Source organism: Lolium rigidum, chromosome 1 (assembly GCF_022539505.1).
Source record: "Lolium rigidum isolate FL_2022 chromosome 1, APGP_CSIRO_Lrig_0.1, whole genome shotgun sequence".
In the NCBI taxonomy this organism is placed as follows: Eukaryota; Viridiplantae; Streptophyta; class Magnoliopsida; order Poales; family Poaceae; genus Lolium; species Lolium rigidum.
This window is the reverse complement of record NC_061508.1, coordinates 272995488-273022219: the sequence shown is the minus strand read 5'-3', so window position 1 is coordinate 273022219 and position 26732 is coordinate 272995488. Positions and strand designations below refer to the sequence as shown.

At 44.5% G+C, this 26732-nt stretch overlaps 1 pseudogene; it reads left to right on the top strand.

The window, feature by feature from the left end:
• The first annotated feature begins 581 nt into the window (after positions 1–581).
• Positions 582–26129, top strand: LOC124683724 (annotated as a pseudogene).
• Positions 26130–26732: the final 603 nt, after the last annotated feature.

The window sequence follows — 26732 nt, the reverse complement described above, 5'->3', positions numbered from 1 at the left end:
CTCAACATGTCCTCGAGGCCACTGTGGTCTGATTCGTTGATCCTCACGACGTCAGGCTTGCATATTTCAGCTTCATAGCCCACTTCCGAAATCGTAGTTTCTATGTTGTCGGCATTTGATCAAAGAGGTCTGGCCCACCAGGCTTTTTGACTGGGCCAAGCCTAGGCCTAGTTATTTTACACCGGGCTTTTCTTGGCCCGTCCTAGCCCGGATGATGGCCATGTATGGTCATGGACTCATGGGGTTGTAAGGTTCCAAGACAAGTTTCTGATACATTATTCAGAGTTTTTGGTTAATTTATTGAACAATTTTCACTATCTCACTAATTAATAAAATGACAAGTATTTTGTATTTTCTATAACAAAAATTGCATCTCGTTTGGACGTCACGACAGTTTAAACCTCGAAGCGATCCCATCCGCTGTCACGTTTCTCCCATGCTACATTATCCAACAGACAGACGTGTCCGCTTTACGTTCGCAAGAACTGCGCATCGACAGGCCAATTAGGCTACTGGATTACGCACCAGTCCAAGAAAGTCCAATCCAAATCCAGAGCAGCCGAGCGCCGGGAGCGGAGCAGATGGCAGCGGCGGTTCTGGTAGAGCGGGCGTACGAGGCGGCGGCGCGGTCGGCGCTCGCGGCGCTGGAGCGCAACCTCCTGCCGGACGCGGTCACCCGGCGGCTCACGCGCCTCCTGCTCGCGCAGCGCCTCCGCCTCGGCTACCTCCCCTCCGCGCCGCTCCAGCTGCAAGACCTCGTCCTCTTCGCGCACTGTAAGCACCGTCCATCCCAAATGCAGCATCTTTGTGGCCAGTTAGAGCATGTCTAACAGGCCCCGTATTTTTTCGCCCCGTATAACACGAGTAAAGGGCCCTGTATCCGGATTTCGCCGGCCAAAAACTCGGGCGAGCTAGCAGAGCCCGTATCCCCACCCCGTAAAACAGAATTGCACAACAATTTGACATCAAACATAGCACATCCAAAATATGTGATGCATAATTCACAGTTTTAACATCACAACACGATCATAGGCAATGTTCAAGCCACGGAATTCCCAAATGTGATCAACCATCAACGGATCCATCACCACCGGCGCCACCGCTCGCCGGAGACTCACCTTGATCACGAGCTTGACGCGCAGCCTTCTTCCTCGCAATGATGTCCGCCTTGGTCTCCTTCCACCACGCCAGCTGATCCTCGTCCATGCCGTCGGTGCGCATCATCATGATTTCCCTCTCCTCGGCCAAGAGCTCCTTCATGGCCTTGGCTTCTTTGGCTGCGATCATCTTCATGTCAAGCTCCTTCCTTGCTTGCACCTTGGCAAGCTTCACCACACTCTTCTTGTCGGTGATGATGAGCTTGGTCTCCAACGTCTTCATCGTCAATGCCTCCTTGGACTTCATGAGTTGATCCAACTTCTCCCGGAAGCTAGCTGCTTCAAGTTCTACCTTGACCCTCTCCTTGGCCTTCTTGTTGCCCTCGGGCTTGCCGGTGTTTCTCCCCCTCATGTCGTCCGCTTCATCATCCATGGTGATAAGTGCCTCCTTCTTGCACTTTGGCTCGTTGTCCCGCAACTTCCATTTAGGAAGATGTTGAAGGATGGAAAAGCAATGTTCAAATTGAAATTCCTTGTTCTTTGAGCCGGCCATGTCCTTGTACCTACCTTGAGCATACTTGGGCTGCACAACAATACTATGAGGAGATGTTTCCACATCATGAACACATCATCAACACAAGGAAAACTTACGTAGTCCTCCGGCACGCATCCACTAGGAGGGTTGTCGGCCACTTGATCCATGGCAGCACTCCAACGAGAACAAGCCGGCTTGATGATGTTCCATCGGCCTTCAAGGGAGCGGTAGGATCTGTCCGCCATGCTCTTCGTGCGAGGCTTCAGCTGGTGGTACCGATCCTCAATGCGCTGCCAATAGCGCTTGCCGCCTTGGTCCACTCCGGTGCACGCATCCATCCCCACCTTGCTCCAAGCACGGACCAAGATGACGTCCTCGATCTCGCTGTAGTTCGCCGTGCGTGGCTTCGGCGTCGACGAAGAACCGGCGGCAGCCGGATCAACCTCAACCACCTCCTCCTCGTCACCCTCATCCTCCTCCTCCTCATCAATCTCTTCAACATTGCACTCAACATCGAACACCTTGTCTACGTCGATGGTGGTTGGCGGCGGCGCGGGCGGCGCGGGCAGCGCAACGGCCGGAACGGACGGAGGAGGGGTCGTGACCTTGGAGGCCGGCGGAGGCGCGAGGCCGATGCGGCTGATTGCCTTGGTCCGCACCTTGGCCGGCGCCACACCCTCGGCCCGGCGGCTTTGGTCTTCACCCGGCCCGTCTTCTTGGCAGCCGGCGGCGCTTCGCCCGCTGAATCGGCGGCCGCCGGCGCCGATTCGAAGAATTGCTTCGGGATCCTCTTCCTCTTCGACGGGATGGTGGAGGCGATCATGGCCGACACGACGCCGGCGGCCGGCGGACCTCCGACGGGGACATCAACCACCGCGCCCGAAGGAGGTGTACCGCCGGCGGTAGGCGGCTCTTGCGGACGGTCCATGGCGGCCGGATCCGGCCGGGAATGGCGCGGGGAGGAGATCGGGCGGCGGCGGCGGCAGTTGGCTTCAGCGAAATGCTTCCCGCGCAGTGGAGTGGGCGATAGTGGTTTCGCCCACTATCCCCGCTCCCACCCCGCACAAGTAGGGGGCGAGGACCCGCCCCGTACTCGAAAACAGCAAAAAACGATTCGGGGGCCGTTTTTACGGGGCGTGCTAGACGGCCGGGTAGACGCGAAACCCTCAAACCGGCGGTTATTATACGGGTTTGCCCCTTTTACGGGGTCTGTTAGACCTGCTCTTACCGTGCTGCGCAATTCTAGGATGATTTTTCGGGGATGGGGAGGTGGTTACCATGCAAGTGGGAACTGTGTGTAAAATAACACTGTAAAACTCTGTCAAGTTTCGCTAATGAAACTGTGGGAGACCCCTTTCCTTCAGGAAAAAAAAGAGTGGGGACTTTGTGTAGAAAAATGTGTGATTTTTGGTAAATTTTTAGTACGTGAATTGCAGCATAGACGATCGTTGTTGGTTGCCTGTGGTTCCATTCGGTGTTCCATTCCATGTGTCGCTGTGTTGGGAGCTGTGTCCCTGTGAGGAACTTTATCTATTTGCTAACTGAAACAGTGATGCATTAGGTATTACCATTGCGATCCAATGTAGTTCTGCAATTCCATTGAAGATCGCTGGCAAGTTATATACTTCTCTGAAAAAATCGAATTCAAATTTGTTTGGCCAGATAATGTGATGTGCGACTTAAGGTTTCATGATAGGCTACCGCTATTGTCTCTGGTTAGATGCGATAGTGTTTAATTCTGCTTAATTATGGGTTTGATATCTCTGCTATTACTTGTCATTGCATTGACAGTGTAGAGTATGATTTGTGATGCAGCTCTTGAAGGCATGCCCATTGCAATTGAAACGGACAAAGCTAAAACCCAACACTACGAGTTGCCGACCACATTCTTCAAGCTAGTGCTCGGAAAACACCTGAAATACAGGTTCCGCTTCAGACACTATACTAGTATCAGAACTGGTGGCGTGGCTAATTGTTTAGTGTAAAAAAAGGTGCTAGATGAAATATTGTATCTTCTAATCTTATACACGAGTAAAAGCTATTTTCACAAAAAAGAAAAATAGTAAAAGTTATTATGTGTAACTCTTTTTATTAGTGTAAGATGCGCCTTTTGATTCTTTTGTTTATTCACATATATACATCACATTTTTTCCAGTTCATGTTACTTCCCTGATGATTCAAGCACCCTAGAAGATGCTGAGGTTGCGATGTTGGAGTTGTATTGTGAGAGAGCTCAAGTGCAAGATGGTCAAAGCATTCTTGATGTTGGATGTGGATGGGGATCCCTCTCTGTGTACATAGCAAAGAAATATCGGAACTGCAGCATTACAGGGATATGCAACTCAACAACACAAAAAGCTTTTATAGAAGAGAGGTGTAGGTAAAGTGCAGCGGTTTTAATTCTGATAATGCCTGATGAGTGCATTCTTCTGCCATCTAGTGTCAATCTTTTGTCCCGCTTGATCATTTTAAATTGGTATCATAACATATTCATGATGGCTCGATTTGAATTCATTTCGTCATGTTCTTTTTTTGAAGTTTTTGGTTTTGTAATTCTAGTTATATCCATGAGCTGTTTAAGAGCATGATCAACATATGCCATATGTGCCTTCTTTATTTCTTTCATCTGCCCTTGGCTTCGTAACAATCAGCAGTCAGTAGAGACGATCTTTCACATGCATCAACCTTCTCTTTTCCTAGACATGCTGACAGATTTGCTGCTACCATTTGGCCCGATGTTTTTCATTTTCCTGCACTAATACTTTTGTGTATACCACTTCTTTTCTATTACAGGGAAAATGAGCTCTCGAATGTTGAGATAATTGTAGCAGACATCAGCAAGTTTGAGATGGAGCGTTCTTTTGACAGGATCATATCCATAGAAATGTTTGAGGTATAACTCAACTTGAAATTTTCTGTGGTTTTGGCCCCTTTTGTTATTTCACAAAGTAAAAGAGTGTCTGTAATGGACCTGTTGTGCAGCACATGAAAAACTACAAGGCACTTCTTAAAAAGATATCTGGATAGATGAAAGAGGATACCTTATTATTTGTTCACTACTTCTGCCACAAGACATTTGCGTATCACTTTGAGGTACTTCAGTAAGACTGTATTTTTGCAAGTGGTTTGGTCTTGGCTTTCATCTGAAATAGGTTTCCTATTATATAGATCATGGTGCTACCTCTCATATATGTTGCTCTATTTATATTCCTTGACGTATGTGAAGTTAGAATGGAGGAAAAGAGCTCGCAGAACGTGACGACGAACCCCCGCTCCCCCCGCTCCCCACCTAACCCTAACACCTTCCCCCACCCCCCTCGCCCCGCCGCCGCCGATGGTCGCCGCCGGTCCTAGCCGCTGGACCGGATGGGAAAACCGTCGTAAATCTGGGCGAACCGCTGGACTGGAAATAGAGCCATCTTCCGACGCATTTTCGACCTTTTTTCGCTGTTTTCCGCCTTAATCTGGGCAATTTGTACGCCAAAAGTTTGGCGGCCTGTCGATTCTGGCCAAACTCGTAAGCTAATCCATGTGTTCTGCCTAGTTTCCGCCATTGGGCTAGACTAAACTGTTGACTCGGGATGGGCCGTGTTACTTTCCTGGAGTGTTGCCGCCTGGGCCTCTTACCAGACTCTTGTTTTTTGAGGGATCTTATTACTAGACTCTTGCTGGTGACGTTTTATAAGATGGCTCAAATAAAGATGGTTGCCACGTAAGAGCTCGATCAGTTCTAATATCTTCAACACGCTTCCGTGATTATTTCCACATCTTTATTTTATAGGTCACATGATGCTTGTTCAAAGTTAAGTTTTCTTGCCATGCCTTGAAATACATAAAATACTCTCTTCATTTATAAATTGATGCCTTAAGCTTATTTAAATTTGGATGTATATATACACTAGTTCATGCATAACATATCTAATTTTGATAAATCTAAGACATCTATTTATGGATGTAACTACTAGTATATATATCGCATTACTATAGGTCGAATTAAGTCGTGTTTAAAAGCCTTGATTTAAATTAATAAAGATGTTGCTAGTAGATAGAACAAAGTGCCGAAAACCTCAGCTAACATGAATGAAAAACAACAAGCATAGATGAAAGAGGAAATGAAACACTTCTTAAGCTTCGTGTCCATTGTCTATCCTTCCAATCCGGCTGAAATGGAAGCGAATCTGGTGAAGAAGAACGCCATTGAGGCAGTTGCACCATCGTCAACCTCCGAAGAAAGCTCCCTGCTTTCTCGCCCTGGATCAGGCGCTGCACGTGTTAGAGGTAGATAACTCTCCCTGAGCACGCATAGGTATTGGAAGTCCGCTGTCGAGGAGAAGGACCCCGAGAACTCTCCTCGCCGTGTCGCCACCCAAAAACATCACCGCCGCCCACGACCCCAACCACAACACTCCAGACCAAGCTGCCGGGAGCGGGCGAAGACGATGCCTACCATCCACCGCCGAGCTCATCCGCCAAACCCGCTATCTCAAGGCGACACCTCCAGCGAGGGAACGACGACGGAGCGCCACCGCCTCCCAAACCAATGCTTTGGGTTTTCAACCAAGATAGGCAGGTCACGGAGGGAGGGGATACAACCTCAATGTCGCCTTAAAGAAGGAGAAAAACGTCGGCAGCGTCATCAACATCATGGCCGCCATCGCCAGCCACACCCACCAGCCACCAGAACGAGATGTGGGGCCAACAAGGTGAGACGAGCGCCACATGGAGGGGCAGCCATCTTCATATCTGATGCCAGAGGCCCAACAGGGTGACCTCCACACCCGTCGCCCCCTCACTGCCCACATAGCTGAAGACCACGGTCTGCAGCACCGACGGCCGCCAGCCCCCACTAGGTTGACGCCGAAAGCAATATCCAGGAGTGGTTAACAATGCAAGATTCAACATTTAGTTACAAGTGAATATATAAATACCTTTTTGTGGATCTAGTGTAATCTAAAAGATGGCAGGAGTGCATGAATATATAATCTGAGTGCCCAGTCTTTGTACCTAAATGTATTGTTCACCAGTTAAGATGGAAGTATCAATATTCGATCTGATACATAATTGATGTCATCTTCATTCCTCTGAAGCTATTCCTCGATTTTTTATTACATGAGAAACTTTAAATTTCCGTTGCGATGTGCGGAGTATCATCTTGTTATTATAATCCACCTCAGCGCCAAACTAGTTTCCTCATTTGACTAAAATTATTAATATTTTACTAAACAAACTATTTGATTTGAGGTCAAATTGGTATGTTACAGAATGATTGATATTGTTCCAACACCGACTTCTTGTATTGTTAAAAGAAATCATGTCTAGATTAAATTTATGCACTAGGGTTATTTTATGTAGCCACTCTACTCAAGTGAAAATCACATTTTTTCGAAATGGAGACTCTCGCCCAACCTCGCATGGAGTGATGCATACGGCTTTATTGATGATTATTAAGTTTAAGGGTAAGTCTTATAAAAGATTACATCATGGCTCACACATGATTAAGACATGAATCAACCATCTAAAAACAAGAGAAAACATGTGACTACTCTGTGCTACCATGTTAATCTAAGATCAAAACGCCTAGCTGAACTGGTTGTATATATTCCGTGCAACCTTCTCTAGCTGGTTGCACCCAATATCCAATTCCTCGTGTTTCACCATTGGTCGTAGGAAGGACCACATACGGATCCATTGTGTAGCCATTGGTATTAGCTGCATAAAAAAAGTTGATTTTGCATTGCTAAAAATATAATCATTCCGAGTATTCCACATGGCCCATAATAAAGCACAAACACCAACTCTGATGTGCACTTTATCTTTCTTTGGTACACCCGCTAACCAATTCCCTAACAAGTTCGTAATATTTGTGGGGGGTTAATATTAAAATTCATATAGACTACACGCCATACCATTTTTGCAAAGGGACAAGCGATAAATAAATTTTGTATTGTTTCATCTTGATCACAAAAACAACATTTACGACCCCCTTGCCAAATTATCTTTAGTAAGCAAAACAACTCTTAAGTACAAGTATCAATTAAGAAGTGCAAGATTAAATAATTAATGACTAAATCGTATAACCGGTATTGTTCATCTATGTCTCCTCACACGCCTCGCCACACACTAGATCGTGCATGCCTCCATCGGGAACACTATGTGGCCCTCGCATTGCAACTCCATGTGATAATGATAGATTGATCATCAGTCCACTCCATTTCAAGCATTACAAGGGTGGAAAAGGATCAACACACAAGACCTCAAAGTTGGCATGTACTTTCACAAGCTATTATTTATGTTACGCAATAGTTAAGCTTATTATTTTATGTGCAACTGATAATTACTCATTATCCTGAGTGCCATCATGCTTTTCTTTCATTGTTGTATTTTGTTGAAGTAATTTAACACGGTGACTCCATGGGTGAGCCGGCGAAGACAATATATATACACACATACGTGCTCTTCAATCACGTATTCATCCCGCACATACATGTGCATGCCCGAAGGTCAACGTGAACACGAGCTGCACATACATCCCGCACACATATGATAATTCATGTGTTATGAAACATTAATGCTTTCAGTGCAATAGAAACAAACAAGCATCAAACTTGGGGTCCATAATGGTTATTACATGTTGGTTATTACACTTTTCTCCAATACCTGAGCTGCAATCGGTACAACATGTTTATCTTCGTAGTACCAAGTTTTCTTTTATAAAACCCAAAGCTTTCGTTATTTCTCACTGTCCCACATGCTAAATGCCCGATTCATATATAGGAGGCTCCAATGGATACTTCACCGAATACCAACAACATCATTAGCCCGCAAAATATATTCATACATTTCATATCAAATGATTTTAACCGCAAAATGATATGAGTGGGTATAAAACAGATTGCCTTAATCATAGATGTCTGTCTTGGAACAAATGATAGACCAATATATCCTCCGGTAAGAAAACCCTCCAGCTATATGAACTGATGGTAAATATTTACCTCCGTTCCAAAATGTATGGATTTTAGCATTCTAAAAATTAAGGCTTACATTTCAAAAAGAAGGTAGTACTATTCTTAATTCATATCTATGACTTGGCTCTCCTATACGATTTATCAGCATCTCTGGCTAATTATTTTCCATCGCATGCACATGAGTATAATCTTCACTAATAAAGGGCGTGCTCTCGATCTCTGGTTTTCTCACGCTCTCCGATCATTGATCGATGCTGCCGTGAAGTGTAGCAGAGCGCTCATCTATTATATATATAGGACGAGGCAGTATACACGACGTCTCAAATAAGAGCAAGTACAATAGTGTCCAGTCAGCTGACTATAAGACATTAAATAATATATTTTAGATGAGTTGGAGGAGAGAGAAGAGGAGAGAGAAGGGAGGTGGGCTACTATGCAATAGCCAGCTCTTGCACTTGCTCCTAGACACCTTGTGAGAGTGAAATGTGGGCCATATATTAGTAAAATACTACATTCTTATAGCCAACTATTGTACATGTTAGCTATATGATGACTACAAATGATATGACATCTTGTTATAGCCAACAGTTGGCTATACTATTGGAATTGCTCTTACACAATTCGACAGTTGGGTAAATAATTGGTGCTGGCTTCGAGGAGGCAAGAAAGGCTAACTAGGCCATTGACCTGGCTAATATGCAATCATACTAGTGTGCTGACTAAGTCATTTTAGCTTGCCAACACAGTACTATGCATAGGTCTAGTACTATGGAAGAGACGTTGCACCATCATGATTAACATACTAGTAGTACCTCTAGTGTGTACCGCTACTTTGTACGACTGCACTAGACCAATAGAACCTGGGCAGCGCTAGGGATCGGATGCCGATCCCAGCTTCTCGCCGAACTAGTAGCACACCATACGATTGAGTCATTCTGATCCTTGCTTCCTGCATAGACGAATAGCGTTTCCTACTCATATTATTACAATGCTACTGCTACACCATCCAACTAAGCTAACGCAAGAGCCGGTCAACGTCATCGGTGCTAAAAAAAAACGTCATCGGTGCTCGCTGTTTGATTTGTTGTAGCACACTTGTGTCTTGATAGTCGATTGCTGAAGAATGGACCACATATTTATCTCGTCAGACCACACCAATGTGGTGGCGCTGCAACTTTGTCATGCCCTGGATGGGCATCACAACTGCAGATAGCGCCGCAACCTCCACCATGCCCAAGATCAGCAGCATGATTGTCGATACGCACCTGGCATCATTGAGGGACATAGTCTCTTATGCAATGAAAACAAATATATCTGATATACATATATAGGACTAATTAGGAGCATATTAATTAGGCATTGCATGAAGCAAAACCTATGCACAATATATAGCAGAAACATAAGAGAAAGCAATCCGTGTGTACAAGAAAATATCTCCTACTATGAAGCACTCTAATGCTACCATGTGGGAAGCAAATATGTACATGATAGGAAACATGCAATCTGTTACGATGAAATATGTTTCACACTGTGCTTCCATGTAACAAAGCTTTATTTGAAATTGTATTGATCTTTGCTTCCACTACAATTTGTTGTATTCTGGGGAGCCACGAGAGCAACACGACAGATCGAGCCTATAGAGGCGACGACCCACAAGGAGCTAGCAAGTGGAGCGGGGATGGAAGGCACTACCAAGGAGAAGGCCGATTCACCATTAGAATCTCGGTTTGGTCGCACGATCGCGGCCGGCCGCGTCGTCTTGGTGGCCCTGGTTGGTGATGTCGCCTGTGCGTGGTGGCCCTGGTCGGTGATGCAAGGCGGGAGAGCAGTGACGCGGGGCGGAGGAGAACGATGTAACAGCCGACCGGTCACAGGTACAAGACAGCTGATAAACTAAAAGAAGCTCTGAAGAAGTGTAATATGGGTGATATATGAGACAATAATCAAAGTAAATTATTGCTGAAGTGTGTACATCTCATGTAAGTGTGAGTTACTCCAACAAAAAGCTAAATAGCTCTATTGGTTTCTGCCTAGGCATAATTTAGATGGTGCATTATCACGTATTGTAGATGTAGAATTTTAGCATGATGCTGCAATAACAATCTTTCTGTTACCATCACTGCTTTCTTATTAAAGAAAGGTTTTGAGGATTCTTGTAACTTTGTCAGCACTGTCTATAGTTTCTGGCAAAATTTGAAGTACAATGCCAGATAACTGAAATTATTTGCAAGGTATAAAACTAGAAATGTTGATCTCGGTTTTTTATTTATGTGAAGCTAAGTCTACTTACATTGCAATACTTCTGGAAGCAATAAAGGACACATGGGATGAATTTATGTAGCTTAATTAGGTGTTGAGACTGGGATAAACTGCTAGGCACATGTCATATGTGATGCTTTAGACTCTATATTGAACTGTAGGGAAGAATGTGTGAAGTTGTACCTGATTCCATGTTCCTGTTTTTTTTTATTGTTGTCTGAAGCTTCTCAGCTAGGACATTTTTGTTTTGCATCTGAAGCTTCTGGTTCTTAGAGGAAGGATTGTTTATCCTTGTTTTCACATTTCTACTAGTTTATTAGAAAGTGTGATCTTTTTCAGTATTGCTAGATAGTTAAGGTACCATTACAACTTACAACGATGTCATTTCCCTCTTCATGCAGTGTCCGGGAGGCGCAAACCCAGTGGTGAAGAAAGATGCACTGCATCTGCAGGAGGTGAGCGATGGGAGACACTTACCGAGATACTCGAAGGATGTAGTTTTGTTTTTTGAACGCATGTAGCTTGTCCCTAAACTTGTAACAGCAGACGGATGAATCGTTTTGTTTTGTTTGCCAGTGATTCGTCTAATCCCTCTAAATAGAATGGGAGTTCAAACTGAATTTAGTATCCCTTTCCGTCCAAAGGGGTGGCTAATCTGAACTTCTTGTGTTGTATTATGATAAGTTCAGTTTGTGAACCAACGGATAGGGTTGTCTGCATTTATTTGCTTGTTAGTTTCTCATTCTGGTGCAGTTATAAAAAATATGCAGTATTCTAGAGAGAGACACATCTTTTTTTTCATAAACGTAGTTTCTCGCATGCTCAAGTGCCGAAATAGTGCTATCCAGTTCACTGTTGATGCTGCTCACTTATGTGTTCCTGTGTTGTCGCACTGGTACAGTTCAGTTAGCTTGTGATGTCTCCCAACATGATATATAATTGGTAGAGCTAATGCGGAACTTTTATATAAACCGGCACTATATGGATACATTCATAACTTTTGAACCGCCCTATATGGGCTCCGGTAATATTAACCGCCGAACAAATCTTCAATACAAACCCCAAATTTTAAGGTGCTAAAAAGGTCCTTAGTTTATTATGAAAAGCGCAGTTGCATTATCTATTAAGAGTTTTCATGTTTCCTCCAGTTAAAAAATAAACCCCTCCGTAATTGTGAAGGTACTATAAAGTCCAATCAGTCATTTTCTTTTCAAAGTACGAAAGTAGTGGGGATTGGTCCTAGACACATGCAATATTACCACTGGCGGAGCTACTTTAGGGCCGAACTGGACCGTGGCTCGCCCAAGATTTTCGTGGAAAAAAATGAATGGTTATGTAGTAGTGGTCCAGCCCATTAGAACCGATTCCCTACCGAACTCTCTCCTTCGCCGTGTATCTAGCCATCGGTCGCGGCCATGGCGCCGCACGCTAGTCCGCTAGGTTTAGAAATCTACCTATAAGCCTACGAGAAAAGTAGGGCGAGCTGTAGAGCAAGAGCCGCCTAGCAGACAGCAGCGTTGCCGGAGCCATCGGGGTAGGGACTCGTCCCAGGCACGGACGAGGGGCACCGGCCGAAGATCCGGCAGCTAGACAACGCCGCGCTAGCAGCTGCAGCCAGACACCGAATTGAACCTCTCTCATCCCTAATCGCCATGTCCTTGTAGTTTTCCTTCTTCCCCCAATTTCTTAGTTAGCAATTTGATAGATATATTATGTTTTTCCGGCTAACTTTTTAACCAATGAGAGCAATATAGTAGTGTCTAATTTCTAGTAGTACATGGTATGATTCCGAATTTTTTTTGCCTTCAGCTTGGCCCGCCCATCGTTTCTTTTGAAGCTCCACCACTGAATACTACCACGTGTCCCTATGTCGCAAATTTGACGATAATAATGCAACATATGTATTATAAAACATATATCATTAGAAAGCTACCTATAGGTGAACTTTCAAAAGAGATTGGTTTTCGTACAATTGTGGTTGAGTAAAGTCTGTTTTACACCTTAAATTTGTAGATGTTGTCTAAATCAAACCCTAAACATCTAATCCCTGAAATCAGCACCCTAAACTCACAAATCCCGGTCATTACTTGCTTAATGCTCGTTTCCGCAGAGGATTTGCTGACGTGGCCACGTTAAAGCTGGGATTGCTGACTAAACATCTAAAATGAAAACACGACCTGCATCTCCTACATTTTCTCAAGCCACGGCTCAGCGTTTCATCTAGCACGACGCAAGCTTTTCCTGGCTGTGCACATCCTTTGCCCCAGCAAACCGCCGTTGTCTTGCACCACGTGCCCAGCTGGACCTGCGAGGGGACGTCATAGGCCATGGCATCCATGCACGGCCGTTCGCCGTGGTCAACCAAGTCGGTATCTGCTCTGTACGCCAGCCGGAGATCGCAGCTCACCGCGTGGCTCGACTCCGGTGCATGCGAAACTGGCTCACGTCGAGCAGCACGGCCGACGAGAGACTACCATTGAGGGTGTCCCGGAAAAGGCCGACAAACTCGACATCCTGCACTACGACGAATGCCATCACGGTTGTAGTAGCGCCGGGTGCGGAGCAGATGGCAGCGGCGGTTGTAGTAGCGCGGGCGTACGAGGCAGATTGGAAAAAGTCTATTTTAAACCCTGAATTCATAGAGCTCCGGCGAAACAAACCCTAAACTTCAAATCCCGGTCGTTTGTACCCTGAACTTATGAATCCCGGTCTAATTCAAACCTTGAAGGTGTTTGGTACACTGGGAAAGCAGATATTCCGGTCGGGATTACATGCTACTTTCACTGACAGCGGGACCCACCGTTCATATTTATATTTCCAATTTATTCCTCCATCCACTGCACAGATGACAGAGCGAGCAGAAGCGATGCATCGCGACCACCCCATCGTCTCCTTCCTATCGCGGGCATCAGCGAGGATGACCTGCTCCACTCGCCGGGTGCAGCAACCGCTGTGCAGCGGCGCGGCTGAATATACATGGCGGCGTGGCTGGGCAAGGCAAGTGCGCGCCACGCCAAAGCAGCTAACAGAAATCGTGGAGGATCAGGTCTGGCAACACGAGCTGCTTGCTGCCATCCATGGCCGCCACCTGGGAATGCAGCGGCATCATGGCCAACATGAGTTATTCTCTTCTTAATTCATGTTCAAATCCACGCATTGCTTCTGTTAAGTAACAGATATTAGGTGCGAATGACTCCATGTAGTATAATCTTGGTAGTATAATGGAATCCCTCCGCCTGTGCCCAGACACGCCGCTGTGCGCATGGTGCTGGCATCGTGACCAGGAGTCCAGGACGAACTCGTTTGGCTGAGAGACTTAGAGAGGGTGTGTCGGTCGACACGGAGGAGGCGCCCACCGTGTACTGCCCTATGTAGCGAGCCGCCGTTCGTGCCGCGCTCCAGCACTGCCGTTTGCGCCGAGTCGTGCGTCTGCAAGCGCCGGGCCGGCAGAGGAGCACTCGGGCGACCGCGCTGGTATCTCCCGATGTGCCTGTGCTCCTGATTGGGGATAGAGAGAGATTGGGCCACACAGAGATTTGGAGAAGAGATAGACATGACAGGAGGGTCCATGTTATCAGTGATAGAATCGATTTGACAAAAAAACATTTATCACGCCAAAAACTGTTCCAGGGTTTGATTTAGACCGGGATTTGCAAGTTCAGGGTACAAATGACAGGGATTTGAAATTCAGGGTTTGTTTCGCCGAAGCTCTATGAATTCAGGGTTTAAAATAGACTTTTTCCAGGCAGATTCCATCCTGCACTACGACGAATGCCATCACGAAAAGTCAAACACTAATTCATTGTTTTCCCTTTGCTTTATAAGCGATCCCGCGCGTATGTATTGTAGCATCAGCAGCTCAGTTCGCGCAGCCCATGCACCACCTGAGTAGTTAGCCCATACGCGCGCAGACCACCATGCAGTCCGCCGGCGAGGAAGCGCCATTGCCCGTCTCCGCTCCAGCCGTGACAACGGCGGTGCCAACGGAGGCACTACGCGAGGCTGCAGGAGAGCCCTGCGTCGCCGTCCATGGACAACGAGCGGCAGATCCCCGTGGACCCCGTCTCGCTGCGGCACCTGGGCATGGTCGCCGACCCGGACTCGCCGCTCTCGGCGCCGTCGGTGATGACGGAGCTGGTGGCGCACCCGTCCCCGCTCCTGCCGCCGCTCCGCCGCCCCACCTTCGTCGGCGCCAGCCTCCCGTGCTCCGCGGCCTCCTCCCCGGTCCACAGCGCCTCCGCGAAGCGGGAAGAGCCCAGCCTCGCCACGGTCATCGCCCTGAGCTCCCTCGCGCGGCAGCACTCCGCCGCGCTCGCCCACTACGTCACCTCGCCGTCCGCGGCGCCCACCACGCTCTCCAGGAGCGCGTCCCGCGCCCAGGGGAGGACCATGGCGCCGCACGACGACGAGTACCCGCACTTCGAGTTCGAGACCGACGCGGACGCCCACGGCTTCAAGTGCGGCGTGCTGTGCATGTTCATCCCGGGCTTCAACAAGAAGAAGCGGGGCTCCCCCTCCGCGGCGGCCGTCGTGTCCAGCATACAGAGGCAGCACTCGGGCGCGAGGCGGCGGAGCAGCGTGTCGCGGTTGGCGTCGATGGAGAGGTTCGAGTGCGGGTCGTGGAGCCCGCCGCCGCCGCCGCCCACCTCGGCGCCGCACGTCGACACGGACTTCGCGATGGAGGTGGCCAAGGTCAGCTGCGCGGACGACACGGACTTGCCGATCAAGATGGCGTTCGTGTTCGAGGGCGACGCGAGGGGGGTCCTGAAGAAGTCGGCGTCGGAGTCGGAGTCGCGGCGGCCGGAGTCGGCGGCGCCCCTCAGGATGGCGTTCGCGCTCGACGGCGAGCCGAGGGGCATCCTGAAGAAGTCGGCGTCGGCGTCGCAGCGCCAGGAGTCGTCGGCCCCCAGGATGTCGTCCGCGTCGCAGCGGCACGTGAGGTTCTCGACGGCAGCAGCCGCGCCGCCGGCGTCGTGCCCGACCTCGCCGTGCATCACGCCGCGCCTGGCCATGGCCAGGGCGGAGTTCAACGCATTCTTGGAGGCGCAGAGCGCGTAGATATAGTTCATCATGTACGTACGGCGGCCATGTCTGTTTTTTCTTGGATTTCTCCGTGCGTGTTCGCGAGTGGCATGCGCTGCCGGTACGGGCGCGCCGTCGCTGGCCGGAACAGGTTTTGTTTTCCCGGCGTGCTCCATTCTTGTTCGGTTCTCCATATTCGAGTCGACCAATTCCCGACGGCTTTTTTTTTTGGGATTATTACGACGGACGGAGGAAACAGGAAGAGCTTTGTGTTCTACAGTTCTACTTCAGCCTCGTATGTACGTGAAAGTCAGCTCTTGCTAGGGTTTGCCATGGATCGAACCGTGAAATGGTTTCCTTTGGAAAAATATTTGAACCAATAAAGGAAAACACTCACGGCGTGTTCGGACTGCAATCCTCCTTGGTCCTGCTAGCCTCGGTTTGGTTGGCCGCAGTTAGACGACAGTGGTGTCTCTATGGCCATGGACCGTGGTGGCACGCATTGTTGGGCGGCGAGGTTTCCAGGACGAGGTTGAGAGAGTCGGGAGAAATCTATGTCGGTCTAGCCGACACCGATGTGGTGACGCCCACGGACGCCACCCTTCCCTCCTGAAGGGCGTTGGGTGAAGCCTTCCTCCCCTATCCTTACACGTACCGGGGGAACCCTACGACTAGTCCGGGCAGCAGCAGAGTCGTCGTCGCATCCCTTCTTGGAGGTGTTGCTTGGTACGCGATGCATCAGAGTGCTAGGAGCGCGGTGGGAATTTTCCGGAGCGCGTAGCGGCTGCAGGACATCTTCGTTTTCGTCGATCCAACCTTTTCGAATTTCTTTCTCTTTTCTTTCTTTTGTGTTTTTTTACGTGCTTGTGCCAACGCCCCAGCAGTTGTACCATGTGATTGCTATATTAATATAGTAGGTCGAAAGCCTATTTCATGGAGGAGGAACGGAGGGATGCACCACTCTCGCGGTGTGCGGGTTTTTTCCTACACATAAGCATCGTAAGGATGTACCACTCTCGTCGTTGGTGTGACGCCCTGGACGGCGGACCGCTGACGGATTGGGTCAATGTATGCATGGATATCGGAAGAGGAATTGATGCTTTCGATTCTTGAAGCAAATAAGAGATATGTCCTCGCGCCTGGGAAGGATACACCTAAGTGTGAGGACCACTGCGTTCAAAATCTTGACCGGGCCTTCCGTAAAGTAGTCAGTGAGTTAAATCTAGATTCAGTTTATTCTTGCATATTCATACATAGATCTTAAATGGTGCGTGTATGGTGATTTTTCTAAATTTTCCATACACAAATCATAACAGTATGTAGGAGGAAAAATATTTTCCTAACATATATAGCAATACTTTACGGTTTTGGCACAATAAAATGATGCCATCGCATCTACATAGGCCACCATGCTAGTTACGTAAAAAGAAACTCTAGTTCTTCACACATAGATTTATCAAAGATCAACATGATGATAATGCCACAAATAAAAAGGCATGATATCACTACAAAAAATAGAAAGGCAAAACCCCCAACATCAAAAACACATGTAAGTTTTATACAAACTCTTTATTTGATGAACTTAAGCTTGTTTTAAAGATAAAAACAAGCTATATATCCTTACATAGAGGTAAAACCCAAGTCAAAACTCAAAACAAAGAAGGGGATGCAAAGTATTGAGATCCATGTTGACAATTCAATCAAGATACTCAACTAGAAGTGCCTCTTGATAGTACGACTAACAATCTTATAACCCAGTATCCCACCAAGAAACTAGAGATTGATAAAACTATGAAACTTATCAATATCATACATTTTTCCTTGATGTCGATGATTTATGCTTTCCTTAAGCTAGAACACTTCACTTGATCTTTTTTTTTTCTTGATGAAGACTCACAATTTGCTAGCCCATAATCCACTATGAGAACTCTTTATTTAAGTACATCTTCACAAGTACGTCCATTATCACACCAAATGGACAAAAATATTCAAACATATGATCTCATTGAGATGCTCATCTAGAACTTGACCTTCTCAGCCTTGATGATCATTACTACTTTATGTCATCCTCTTATGGTCTATATGAAATCCTTTTTTTTAAGCCCATGGAACGATAGCTAACCACAAGGAAAGTCATAACATGAACAACATGGTTAGTTCACAAAGCACAATTCACCAATGCTTATCCTACCATGAGATCACTTGATCCTTGATACGTCCCAAACGTATCTATAATTTCTGATGTTCCATGCTTGTTTTATGACAATACCTACATGTTTTGTTCACACTTTATATCGTTTTGATGCGTTTTCCGGAACTAACCTATTGACGAGATGCCGAAGTGCCAGTTCCTGTTTTCTGCTGTTTTTGGTTTCAGAAATCCTAGTAAGGAAATATTCTCGGAATTGGACGAAATCAACGCCCAGCATCTTATAATTCCACGAAGCTTCCAGAACACCGGAGAGGGGCCAGAGGAGAGCCAGGTGGGCCCCACACATAGTGGCGGCGCGGCCCAAGGGGGGCGCGCCCTCCTGTTGTCTGGCTGCCCCGTAGCCCTTCCGACTCCGCCTCTTCGCCTATTTAAGCCGTCCTGACCTAAATCCTCGACACGGATGGACGAAACACCAGAAAGCCTTCCAGAGCCGCCGCCATCGTGAAACTCCAATTCGGGGGACAGAAGTCTCTGTTCCGGCACCCTGCCGGGACGGGGAATTGCCCCCGGAGTCATCTCCATCGACATCACCGCCATCTTCATCGCCATCGCTGTCTCCTATGATGAGGAGGGAGTAGTTCTTCCCCGAGGCTGAGGGCTCTACCGTAGCTATGTGGTTCATCCCTCTCTTTGTGATCTAGTTGAATATCATCTATGTGTTACTCTGGTGATGTTATTAAAGTAGTCTATTCCTCCTCCATGATGTAATGTTGACAGTATGTGCATCATGTAGTACTTGGTATAAGCTATGATTGTGATCTCTTGTAGATTATGAAGTTAACTATTACTATGATAGTATTGATGTGATCTATTCCCCCTTTCATAGCTTGATGGTGACAATGTGCATGCTATGTTAGTACTCGGTATAATTGCGTTGGTCTATCATGCACTCTAAGGTTATTTAAATATGAACATCGAATGTTGTGGTGCTTGTTAACTCCGGCATTGAGGAGCTCTTGTAGCTCTACACAATTAATGGTGTTTGTCATCCAACAAGAGAGTGTAGAGTAGTTTCAGTTATGTGATCAATGTTGAGAATGTCCACTAGTGAAAGTATGATCCCTAGGCCTTGTTTCCAAACATCGAATCTCCGTTTATTTACTGTTCTGTTGCATGTTTACTCGCTGCCATATTTTATTCAGATTGCTATTACCACTCATATACATTCATACTACTTGTATTTCACTATCTCTTCGCCGAACTAGTGCACCTATACATCTGACAAGTGTATTAGGTGTGTTGGGGACACAAGAGACTTCTTGTATCGTGATTGCAGGGTTGCTTGAGAGGGATATCTTTGACCTCTTCCTCCCCGAGTTCGATAAACCTTGGGTGATTCACTTAAGGGAAACTTGCTGCTGTTCTACAAATCTCTGCTCACTACAAGAAAACCCCCCATGTAGCAATACATACTTAGCACCGCTCTTAATATTCGTTGCAAAACTGTATAATAGATACACATGTATGCGTTGTCGGCAGATCTGTTGTTCATGTTACAGATCGCAGGTTTTTTTTTAGCCCAGCCCACTAAGCACAACTCCTTTAATTTCTCCAACCGACCATCAGGAACGCACGCAATACACCCAAGTCGTCCCCTCCCCAAAACCTAGCCGCCTCCCTCTGTTCCTCCAGTACATCTTTCGGCTGTTTGGGTTGCCTCCATCGCTGGTGACTATTGGCGGCCGGATTGCAGCATGGTCCTTGTACGATCCCCATCTGCTGCGGCAGCGTGTGATAATCCTCCTCGGGGCAGGGACACATGCGGCCGGGGGAAGCCTCTCGCGAGTCGGGATGGATGTGGATGTATACAAATCTGCGAAGGTGACATCATGCAATAGTGACCCATGGAGATTAAGTGGTTCCGCAGGTGAGCTATTCAATCATGTCTCTTGCGTGAAAAATAATCAGGTTGTAATCTCTTTTGTTGCTGCAGTGCTATCATGTCTGCTAAGTCTGATGCAATCAAGGACGTCCCAGACATGCATGAAGCACAAGTAGTGCAGGCCACTCGTTCTTATTTACTTGCGACGTGAGATCTATCAAGAGCAGTGCGTTCTGGAAGGTAAGGTTAAAAATCCTTTGATGGTGGTTATGCAGGACAGTGGGATCTGTAGATATATAGTATGATGCACTGTAACACGCCCCTCGCTAATCACGGTAGTTTAGAATCTTTTCAGGTATTAGAAAGGGGATCTGAAAAATACATAAATTTGCAAGCTTATTTTAATATTCCTTGTTTTTACAGGAATTAGGCGAAGGGGGATTAAGTCAAGGGCGTGTGGCCCTGAAACGATGTACGGAGTAACTTTACCCCGAATGCTGCACATGAAAAGTTTGGATTTTCTAGCGAAACTCATATGTATATATGCTCTGGCTTTACATGGATGATTTAGTTAACGAGAATACTTCGGTCTTCTTTCAGATGGATTCATTCAGATCCCATCGTGCTTTTGTCTTCTACATTTCCTCGTGTATTTGCATCCGTGTGGTGGACACTATGACTTGTGAGGTTTTTTTTTTTTTGAACATAACTTGTGAGTTTGCTAAGCTATTTCAAATGCAAAGGATAGCAAAATATTCTGACGTGTTGACTTAGCTTTGGCATGTCACCAAGGTGAGTGTAACTACAAATTTCTAATTAAGCAACTATGTAAAATTTATTATCATTGGCACTGTTTTTGCCAACCTTATACTGAAAATGGAACTCTGTATTTGCAGGTCCCATACAAGGGTCTACATCAGCAAGACTTCTATATTGGGATATCAACTCCGAACATGCTTGGGATTTTTTTAGAATGAATATATAGGACTTGTAGTATATCATATTTTGATGCAAGATTGTAAAGTTAATTTTGAGACAAATTTCATGTATGAGATGATGGTTCCCATTATACATATTGAAGTCTTTGTCAAGCAGTACATTCATGATATATGTGAGTTTCGTCTGTTTTGTATGTCTCATATTAAATATGCCCGTTTGATGAGAAAAAAAAATCCTACTGGGATCAAACCATTCAAGCTAGAAAATAAAAAATTTACATAAATAAAAGTTCCCATCCGTGTGATGTCTCTACCAACGCCTACAACTATTGCTCGTACACTGTTGCTACTTTGCAACGCTTGTCACAATGGTTACCAACGGACTTATATGCGTTGCATGGGACCCTTGCAACACCCAAAAACGCAACGCTTTTTTATCCGTTGGTATATGCGTTAGCAACGCCAATATGGTCATTTAGATACAGATAGATGCGTTGCTGTAGGAGGGGTTGTGTTGTAGTGGCTCTTGGAGGCCCAACACTGTCTACAGGAAAAGAAGTGTGAGTAGACATCAAGCTATTTTCTGACGCCGTTGCCGGGGAGGAAAGGTAAAAGGCACTCACACTCCGGACCCCGGCAACTAAGCTATTTTCTGGCGCCGTTGCCGGTGAGGTAAGGTAAAAGGTATTCACATCCTCCGACTACTAAGCTATTTCCTAGCACTGTTGCCGGTGTGTGAGTGCTCGAAGCTATTTCCTTTAGATCCTGCAATTGCATCTTTTTGTTTCTTGTTAAACACTAGTAAGGCATAATGGAAAACAAGCTGTGAGCTTTTTAAACTATTTCTGAGTTAAGACATGGATTGTTTGATGTGAAAATTAAAAAACCTATGGAACCTTATTTGCATGCTAGTAGTAATATTAGTATGAACGCTTTGAACACCATTGTTGATAATGATATAGAAAGTTCTAAGCTTGGGGAAGCTGGTTTTGATGAGCATGATATTTTTAGTCCCCAAGCATTGAGGAGAAAATTTTCTTTGATGATACTTTGCCTCCTATTTATGATGATTATAATGATAGTGGTCTTCTGGTGCCGCCTACTATGGAGGATAAATTTAATTATGATTACAATATGCCTCCTATATTTGATGATAGCTACTTTGTTGAATTTGCTCCCACTACAATTAATAAGAATGACTATGCTTATGTTGGGAGTAGTAATAATTTTATGCATGAGACTCATGATAAGAATGTTTCATTTGATAGTTATATTGTTGAGTTTGTTCATGATGCTACTGAAAATCATTATGAGAGAGGAAAATATGGTTGTAGAAGTTTTCATGTTACTAAAACACCTCTCTATATGCTGAAAATCTTGAAGTTGCGCTTGTCTAGTTTTCCTATGTTTGTTGCATTATGCCTACATGACTTGTTTATTTACAAGATTCCTTTTCATAGGAAGTGGGTTAGGCTTAAATTTGTTTTGAATTTGCTTCTTGATGCTCTCTTTTGCTTCAACTCTTATTCCTTATGAGTGCATCATTAAAATTGCTGAGCCCATCTTAATGGCTATAAAGAAAGCACTTCTTGGGAGATAACCCATGTATTATTTTACTACAACAATTTTGTTTTATATTTGAGTCTTGGAAGTTGTTACTACTGTAGCAACCTCTCCTTATCTTTATTTTATTGCATTGTTGTGCCAAGTAAAGTCTTTGATAGTAAAGTCAATACTAGATTTGGATTACTGCGCAGAAACAAATTTCTTGCTGTCACGAATTTCAACAGGCCTCTCTGTAGGTAATTTAGAAAAATCTGCCAATTTACGTGCATGATCCTCAGATATGTACGCAACTTTCATTCAATTTGAGCATTTTCATCTGAGCAAGTCTAGTGCCTCTAAAAAATTCGTCTTTACGGACTGTTCTGTTTTGACAGATTCTGCCTTTTATTTCGCATTGCCTGTTTTGCTATGTTTGATGGATTTCTTTGTTCCATTAACTTTCAGTAGCTTTGTGCAATGTCCAGAAGTGTTAAGAATGATTATGTCACCTCTGAATATGTGAATTTTTGATTATGCACTAACCCTCTAATGAGTTTGTTTTGAGTTTGGTGTGGAGGAAGTTTTCAAGGATCAAGAGAGGAGGATGATACAATATGATCAAGAAGAGTGAAAAGTCTAAGCTTGGGGATGTCCCCGTGGTTCATCCCTGCATATTTCAAGAAGACTCAAGCATCTAAGCTTGGGGATGCCCAAGGCATCCCCTTCTTCATCGACAACTTATCAGGTCACCTCTAGTGAAACTATATTTTTATTCCGTCACATCTTATGTGCTTTACTTGGAGCGTCTGTGTGCTTTTATTTTTGTTTTGTTATTTTCATTCTCTGAATAAATTCATGCTTGTGTGGGAGAGAGACACGCTCCGCTGTTGCATATGAACACATGTGTTCTTAGCTTTATTCTTAATGTTCATGGCGAAGGTTGAAACTGCTTCGTTCATTGTTATATGGTTGGAAACGAGAAAATGCTGCATGTGGTAAATGGTATAATGTCTTGAATAATTTGATACTTGGCAATTGTTGTGCTCATATAGATCATGTTTAAGCTCTTGCATCATGTACTTTGCACCCATTAATGAAGAACTACATAGAGCTTGTTAAAATTTGGTTTGCATGATTGGTCTCTAGAGTCTAGATATTTTACTGGTTAAGGTGTTTGAACAACAAGGAGACGATGTAAAGTCTTATAATGCTTACAATATGTTCATATGTGAGTTTTGCTGCACCGTTTCATACTTGAGTTTGCTTCAAACAACCTTGCTAGCCTAGCCTTGTATTGAGAGGAATTCTTCTCGTGCATCCAAATCCTTGAGCCAAAAACTATGCCATTTGTGTCCACCATACCTACCTACTACATGGTATTTCTCTGCCATTCCAAAGTAAATTACTTGAGTGCTACCTTTAAAAATTCTATTCTTTGTCTTTGCAATATATAGCTCATGGGAAAATAGCCTTAAAAACTATTGTGGTGAAGAATATGTAGCTATGTATCTTATTTCTTATAAGTTGCTTGTTGAGCGGTAACCATGTTTACGGGGACGCCATCAACTTTTACCTTTGTTGAATATCATGTGAGTTGCTATGCATGTTCGTCTTGTCTGAAGTAAGGGCGATTTTCATGATCAAATGGTTTGAGTATGCATATTGTTAGAGAAGAACATTGGGCCTCTAACTAAAGCCATGATTCATGGTGGAAGTTTCAGTTTGGACAATTAATCCTCAATCTCTTATGAGAATTTTATCTGTTGTTGAATGCTTATGCATTAAAGAGGAGTCCATTATCTGTTGTCTATGTTGTCCCGGTATGGATGTCTAAGTTGAGAATAATCAAAAACGAGAAATCAAATGCGATCTTTCTCCTTAGACCTTTGTACGGGCGGCATAGAGGTACCCCTTTGTGACACTTGGTTGAAACATATGCTATGCAATGATAATCCATGTTAATCCAAGCTAATTAGGACAAGGTGCGAGCACTATTGGTAATCTATGCATGAGGCTTGCAACTTATAGGATATCTTATACATAACACATATGCTTTATTACTACCGTTGATAAAATTGTTTCTATGTTTTCAAAATAAAAGCTCTAGCACAAAAACAGTAATCCATGCTTCCCTCTGCGAAGGGCCATTCTTCTACTTTATGTTGAGTCAGCTTACCTACTTCTTTCTATCTTAGAAGCAAACACTTGTATCAACTATGTGCATTGATTCTTACATGTTTACCTATTGCACTTGTTATATTACTTTGTGTTGACAATTATCCATGAGATATACATGTTGAAGTTGAAAGCAACTGCTGAAACTTATATCTTCCTTTGTGTTGCTTCAAAGCTTTCTACTAAGAATCTATTGCTTTATGAGTTAAATCTTATGCAAGTCTTATTGATGCTTGTCTTGAAAGTACTATTCATGAAAAGTCTTTGCTATATGAAAGTACTATTCATGAAAAGACTGTATTTTTGCAAGTGGTTTGGTCTTGGCTTTCATCTGAAACAGGTTTCCTATTATATGGATCATGGTGCTACCTCTCATATATGTTGCTCTATTTATATTCCCTGACGCACGGGATATGTGAAGTTACTTCTTAACAATCTTATTCCCACTGATATTCAATTCCTTGGGGTAAAATTGTTTATTACCAAACCTCTAATGTCCTCAGAATTTACTCTTTATTCACTGCTGCAAAACTGAAATAAGTCTGTCTCGGTCTGAAGCAGACTCGTTAAGTATTGTTGAGAACTGTATAATTAAATGTATGCTGTAGTTTAATTCCCATGTGAATCTGAATATCATATTTTCAACAGGACAAGAATGATGATGATTGGATTACAAAGTATTTCTTCACTGGAGGAACAATGCCATCAGCAAATCTCCTTCTCTACTTTCAGGTTTGTATCTAATGAACCGTCCTCTTGACATGTGTCATGCAACTGGACAGATATATATATTGGTTGGCTGGCCATTGATCAAATATGAATGTTGATATTTACTGAGTATTCCTGCAGGAAGATGTATCTATGGTCAATCATTGGCTTGTCAGTGGCACACATTATGCTAGAACTAGGTATTGCCTTTCCCAGGTTTCAAAGTGTCCAAATCCCTGTTACTCACTGTGTTTCGAGTTTCGACATGATTTCACGCTAGATTAATTGATTAGGTAGGAAATAAAATATTTTTCAGATCTTGATATTATAATACTATGATATGCTGCGAACTGTTAATGAATTGCTGGACAATTTCCTGGTTTGCATTTTGCTACTGGTACACAATAAAAGTTTGTGAACTGCTAGAGTTTATACAATGCAAGGTCACAGTATGCTAATTTCACATTCAATGTCTACCTGCAGTGAGGAGTGGCTGAAGCTTATGGATAAGAACATAACCACCATAAGGCCAATCTTTGAGAAAACTTATGGGAAGGAATCAGCTACCAAATGGATAGCTTATTGGCGGACATTCTTCATCTCAGTCGCTGAACTTTTCGGATATAACAATGGTGATGAATGGATGGTTGCACATCACTTGTTCCGAAAGAAGTAGAAGTTGCCACTGCACATTTCAAAGTATAATTGTATGTTGAGAAGAATCCATCGCAGGTTGTACCCAAATAATGTTTTTTCCCGTGTACCTATTGAGTAGTTAACTCATTGAATTTAGTTGTACCTAGTAAGATGTACCTCAATGGTATCATATTTTAGCATACTGGTGCTGACAATATCTGTCAACAAATAGTTGCCTGAAGATTTTATAGTTTCCAAGCACGAGAAGACATTTGATCCTGAACGATGTACATAACTGGGAACTCAGATATAGACTACTATGCGTATCATCTTAGAAGAGCAAGGCTGAAAGGGCAAAGAGTTCTATGGGATACTCTGATCAGATGATTCTGAAGGATATCTGAACCTTGTTTTCTCCCCAGATAATCAAGAGGATGCAATTCAGCTGCGTCAAGGTATGGTTGATGAGAACACATATAGCATCATACGTAGAACTTCCAAAAGAAGAAAAAACATGTCACACTAGCACTTGGGTACTCCACTTGCCACTTGATATCAGAGTTTAAAGTGGAAAGCCTTTTTTACCGCTATGTTGGATCTCAAGTAATACTAAGATACAATAGACATGTTGTAGTTATGACCATCTACCTTTTATACAATACATCTGCCCCTATTATCGTGTACAACTATCTCTTTCAACAAATCCTCCCTCTGTAGTGCATCTTGCACCTTCTTCAAATCTTCACTGCGCTCATTAGGAAGTACCTAAATCTGAAACATCATGATGCAATGGATAAGAACAAAGTAAATCCTTTCTG